Below are 6000 nucleotides of genomic sequence, written 5' to 3' on the forward strand. Positions count from 1 at the left end.
CATCACTGTTGTTGTCACTGATGTCATTGTTGCTGGATAGGACAGAGAGAAATGGAGAGAGGAGGGGAAGACAGAGAAGGGGAGAGAAAGATAGACACCTGCAGACCTGCTTTACCACCTGTGAAGCGACCTCCCCACGTGGGGAGCCAGGGGCTCGAACCAGGATCCTTCTGCTGGTCCCTGTGCTTTGCTCCAAGTGCGCTTAACCCACTGAGCCACAGGAACATTTCTAAGTGAAAGAAGTTCATCTAACTGCAGAGTGTTTATAGAGTAGCTATACAAAAAGAAAAAGAACAGTCTATATTTAAAAAAAAAATCATAAAAAAAGAAGCTAAGATTATCCCTACACACACTGGCACCCACCAATTAGCAAACCAAAGCACAAATCAACTGTCTGAAATACTACTTTTCAGCGAATAACTAAAAAGTTCATTAAAAAAAAAGAAGAAGAAAGAAACAGTTTGCAGAGGGGAAGACAGAAAAAAAAAAGAAAAAGAAAAAGAAACAGTTTTCTGGTGTACTGCACCAAAGTAAAAGACTGGGGTGAATGGGGGGGGGGGAGGGGAAGTACAGGTCCTGGAAAAGGATGACAGAGGACCTAGTGGGGGTTGTATTGTATTATTATATGGAAAACTGAGAAATGTTATGCATGTACAAACTACTGTATTTACTGCCAAATGTAAAACATTAATTCCCTAATAAAGGGAAAAAAAAAAAAAAAACAACAAGGGCAACAAAAGGGAATAAATATTTTAAAAAGTTAAAAAAAATAAATTAAAAAGAAAAAAAAAAAGAAAAAGAAATTTTGCCAAGAGTAAAATACTCTGGTGGTAGGAAAATAAAATGAGTCGGGCGGCAGCGCAGTGGGTTAAGCACAGGTGGCGCAAAGCACAAGGACCGGTGTAAGGATCCCGGTTTGAGCCCCTGCTCCCCACCTGCAGGGGGGTCTCTTCACAAGAGGTGAAGCAGGTCTGCAGGTGTCTTTCTCTCCCCTTATCTGTCTTCTCCTCCTCTCTCCATTTCTCTCTGTCCTATCCAACAATGATGACATCAATAACAATAATAATAACTACAACAATGAAACAAAAAGGGCAACAAAAGGGAATATTAAAAAAAAAAAAAATACATGCTCTAGAAACCCTCAATCAACCTCATTCATCCCAACTCTTTCATATCTCCAACTTGATAGCAGTTAACACACACAATGTAGCACAGTAATAAGTTATTTTTTGGCTACTGAAAGTTGACTGAGAAAAGCTTAAACCTAAGCATCTATCAAAACCAGTTCTTTGGGGAGTGGGAGGTGGAGAAGTAGCAATGCTTTAAGGATCTGAAAAAGATGTCTTCTAAATATCTCAATCTTATTTCAGATTACTTCTTTGCCACTACTGTAAAGATCCAATTTGGTTGCACAATCCTTTAGAGACAGAGAAGAAACCAAATCTATATATTTTTGTTGCTGGGGCCAGGTGGTGGCACACCTGGATGAGTGCACCTACTACAATTTTTTCGTTGTTGTTTTCAGAGAGAGGCAAAAACTGAAAGAAGTTTCCTTCAAAGTGGTGGGACTCGGGGATGGATGGACGGTAGCACAGCGAGCTAAGTGCACATGGCCTGAAGCGCTAGGACCAGAGTGAGGATCCCAGTTCAAGCCTCCGGCTCTCCACCTGCAGGGGATCGCTTCATAAGCGGTGAAACAGGTCTGCAGGTATCTATCTTTCTCTCCCCATCTTCCCCTCCTCTCTCCATTTCTCTCTCTCTCCTCTGCCCTATCCAACAATAATGACAACCTTAATAGTAACAATGATGATAAAAACAAGGGCAACAGGGAGTCGGGCTGTAGCACAGCGGGTTAAGCGCAGGTGGCGCAAAGCACAAGGACCGGCATAAGGATCCCGGTTCGAACCCCGGCTCCCCACCTGCAGGGGAGTCGCTTCACAGGCGGTGAAGCAGGTCTGCAGGTGTCTGTCTTTCTCTCCTCCTCTCTGTCTTCCCCTCCTCTCTCCATTTCTCTCTGTCCTATCCAACAACGACAACAACAATAATAACTACAACAATAAAACAAGGGTAACAAAAGGGAATAAATTAAATAAATATTAAAAAAAACAAAACAAGGGCAACAAAAAGGGAAAAAAATGGCCTCCAGGAGCAGTGGATTCATAGTGAAGGCACTGAGCCCCAGTGATAACCCTGGAGGCAAAAAAAAAAAAAAAAAAGTGGTAGGACTCAAGCTTCAATAAGAGTTGTGCACATGGCAAAGCAGTACACTATCCAAGTGAGCTCTTCCACCAGCCCCCAATATATAGCTTATCTTTTCTTTTCTTAACCAAAAATCCAAACTTTTAAAAAATTTTTAATTATATTTATGTATTGGATAAAGACAGCCAGAAACTGGAGCTCCAGTTGCACAATCGGTTAGCACGCAGTACTTATACAGAGACAGCCAGAAATTAAGAGGAAGGGGGAGATAGAGGGAGAGACAGAGAGACACGTGCAGCAGTGCCTCACCATCTGTGAAGCTTTCCCCTTACAAGTGGGGACCAGAAACTTGAACTTGGATCCTTGTGCATTGTAATATGTGTGCTCAACCAGGTGCACCACCATCCAGCCCCTTTCCTTTCTTTCTTTCTTTTTCTTTTTTTTAAAGATTTTCATGCTTGGCACTACAAAGGTTTTTTTTTAAATTATTATTTTAATTTTATTTGTTTATTTATTAGAGACAGAAAAACTGAGGGGGGGGGAAGGATAAGAGAGGGAGAGACATAGAGACACCTGCAGCCCTGCTTCACCACTCCTGAAGCTTTCCCTCTGCAGGTGGGGACTGGGGTATTAAACTCGGGTCCTTGCACACTGTATGTAATGTGTGTGCTTACCCAGGTGCACCACCGCCTGGCCCCATATATAGCTTTTTTTTTTTTTCTTTCCCTCCAGGGTTATTGCTGGGCTCGGTGCCTGCACCATGAATCCACTGCTCCTGGAGGCCATTTTTTCCCCCCTTTTGTTGCCCTTGTTGTTGTAGCCTCCTTGTGGTTATTATTATTGCCATTGTTGATGTTGTTCGTTGTTGGACAGGACAGAGAGAAGGGGAAGACAGAGAAGGGGAGAGAAAGAGACACCTGCAGACCTGCTTCACTGCCTGTGAAGGAACCCCCCCCCCCCCACCTGCAGGTGGGGAGCCCGGGGCTCGAACCAGGATCCTTACGCTGGTCCTTGCGCTTTGCACCACATTGGCTTAACCCACTGCGCCACCAAGCAACCCCCCATATATAGCTTTTCTAAAGGTTCATTTACTTTATGAGAAATCAGAGCAAAACTCTGGCATATGCCCTAGGGAGGACAAACAACCCAGGGCCGCGGGCATGGAAGTAATGGCCTCCACCTGCTGAGCCACTTCCCTGCTGGCTGCCAAAGCCTCTATCTCAAAGGTGGGAGGGGAAGGGGGATGAGAGTTTAAGATTTGCTCCAAAGTTATTTAGTAAATTCACAAAGCAGTCTTTATTCCCTATAGTTCTCCTTTGGTTTGTAAAGGGAGTTAACAACCAATAAAGATGATAATGATTCTTTGAAGAAGAAAAAATAGGAAAAAAAAAAAAAGTCACCAAAAGCATTTTGTAATTCATCCAGAAACAAACTCCATGGCAAAACTAACAAAGTGAAATAGGAGGTGGATGCTAGGACATCCCAGAGCAGTAATAATTATCCAAATCCCTTTAAAATATCAATTCCTGTGGCCTGGAGGAGGTGTCAAAGTACATAAAGACTTGGACTGCAAGTTCAATCCCCAGCACTGCATGTGCCAAGATGTTGCTCTGGTTGGTTCTTTCTCCAGGCTCATTAAATAAATCTTTAAAAAGTAAGTAAATACACCAGCTGGAGTGATAGCATAATGGTTATGTAAACAGACTTCCATGCCGAGGCACCAAAAGTCCCAAATTCAATCCCCAGCACTACTGGAAGTCACAGCTGAGTTGTGCTCTTGGAAAAAAAAAAAAAAAAAAGTAAATATTATATACCAATTCCTGTACTTGGGCGGGGGTAGACAGCATAATGTTATAATGGTTATGCAAAGAAACTCTCATGCCTGAGGCTCCGAAGTCCCAGGTTCAATCTCCCCCACAACCATAAACCAGAGCTGATCAGTGCTCTGGTGTTTCTGTGTCTTTCTCTGCATCTGTCTCAAAATAAAAATAAATAAAATACCAATTCTTGTACTCACCGGCTTCTTCTATTTTCTCACGCTTTTCAGAAAACCTTCCTTCCTGATCAATAACTCAACGACACACACACCCCACTCACATTTAACTCAAGCTTTCCGCCTTCTCTTCTTCCTTTCACACCACGGTCCAACCTGAACCCTCGACTCAGTCCAATGTTTCATTCAAGTGCAATTCCTTCTCAACTAACACTCAGTATCCCCTCTAGCGTGAGCAGTTTCCCGAGTCATCCCCTTAACCAGTTTTTTTTCACTCAATTCAGTTCCCCCCAAATGTCACAGCGCCGCCGCCTCAGCCCCCCCCGCCCCGCCCCGCACGCAGAGCATCCTGCTAATTACTTGTTCCCAACAGGTCCCCCTCCGATCTCCCTCGCTCCGCACCGGTGCTGCTCACCTCACCCAAGCCTTCAGGATCCCTTATTTCCCGACTGTAACCTTCCTGTTTTCCTAGTCCAAGCCGGTCTGGCCCCCGACACTCCTCTCGCGCTTTCCTGCGCCCCCTCTTCTCGCAGGGTCCTCAGACGCCTGCCCGCAGCCCCCTCCCCGAGTCCCTCGGGCCCCGCCCCCAGGACCCCTCCGCAGGCCCCTCCCCCACCCCTGCAAGCCCCGCCCAGCCCGTCTCCCCCAGGCCCTGCCTCCCACTCAGGTCCGCAGGTCATCGCAGCGACCAGCCCAGCCTCGCCGGCCTCTTTCCGACCTGGCCGCGGCTGCTCCGGGAACGAATCCTCCCGCCACCTCTGCTCTGGCTTCGGCGCGTCCAGCTCGCCCCCCAGCAAGCTCCCTTTCTCGCCGCCGCCGCCGCCGCCGCCGCCCCTTTTGCCAACCCGGAAATGGATCTGCTCCCACCGTCCCCAGCGTTCGCGAACAAAATGGAGGCGGGGGGGAAAGGAGGAGGGAGCGGGGAGCGAAGAGACGGTACACGCAGGCGCCCTGGGAGAGCCCGCCCCCTGCCGCCGCACGTCGACGCGGAAGCGGAGGTGGGGCTGCCATCTTGAGAAGGTCGCCAAAATCCGCTTGTCAGCCAGAGCCAGGTTGCCCACTTGGCCTGGAATAGGGATCACTTGGAAAGATTTCATCACTTATGCTCGATTGCCACTCCTGGGGACTCTTATTTTAAATTGGTCTGGAGTACGGCCCAGGCATGGGGACTCTTAAAATTGCGTAAGATGATTGTAACAAATTTGCCGAGATGTAGAGTCATTGGGCTAAACGGGGTCCTCTTTCTCCCTCTCCCGCTCCCCTCCCCATAGACATGGACATACGTCACAGATGTCCTTCCCAATTTTAGTTCATGGAGAACCTGCAGCAGTCAGCCTTCAAAGACCGGGTAGCCAAGCTCTGGTTGTCATAGCAACAAAGACAGGACCCTACATAGAAGTCCTGTTGACTTCAGATCAGCGTAGCCAAGCACTTGTGCTACATGGGGGGGGGGTCCCCAGCTTTCAGGTCTGCGGACTACTCCAATAGCTTGGAGCAGAGACGGAATCCTGTGCCCTCCCTAGCGGGGCTGATCACTCTGGTCCAGCTAATTCACCCACAAAAGTCCTTGTCCGGGGGTCGGGCGGTAACACAGCGGGGTTAAACGCACATAGTGCCAAGCACAAGGACCGGCGTAAGGATCCCGGTTCGAGCCCCCAGCTCCCCACCTGCAGGGGAGCCACTTCACAGGTGGTGAAGCAGGTCTGTAGGTGACTGTCTTTCTCTCCCCCCTGTCTTCCCCTCCACTTTCAATTTCTATCTGTCCTATTCAACAACGATGACATCAATAACAACAGTAATAACTACAA

General features: G+C 47.5%; 1 protein-coding gene across 2 annotated transcripts in view; it reads right to left on the reverse strand.

Moving 5' to 3' along the window:
• The window catches only part of WIPF2 (WAS/WASL interacting protein family member 2), a 57942-nt gene extending 52888 nt beyond the window's left edge, over window positions 1–5054 (reverse strand). Inside the window, exon 1 of one of the 2 annotated variants that reach the window (XM_007531030.3) lies at window positions 4911–5054. The gene's annotated coding sequence lies outside the window, so the exon portion shown is untranslated. Of the gene's footprint in view, window positions 1–4607; window positions 4743–4910 lie in introns of those variants that run through there. The other variant, XM_016191687.2, reaches the window with a different exon arrangement.
• Between the last annotated feature and the right edge of the window lie 946 nt (window positions 5055–6000).

The sequence above is a fragment of the Erinaceus europaeus genome, chromosome 12, assembly GCF_950295315.1.
Source record: "Erinaceus europaeus chromosome 12, mEriEur2.1, whole genome shotgun sequence".
NCBI lineage: Eukaryota > Metazoa > Chordata > Mammalia > Eulipotyphla > Erinaceidae > Erinaceus > Erinaceus europaeus.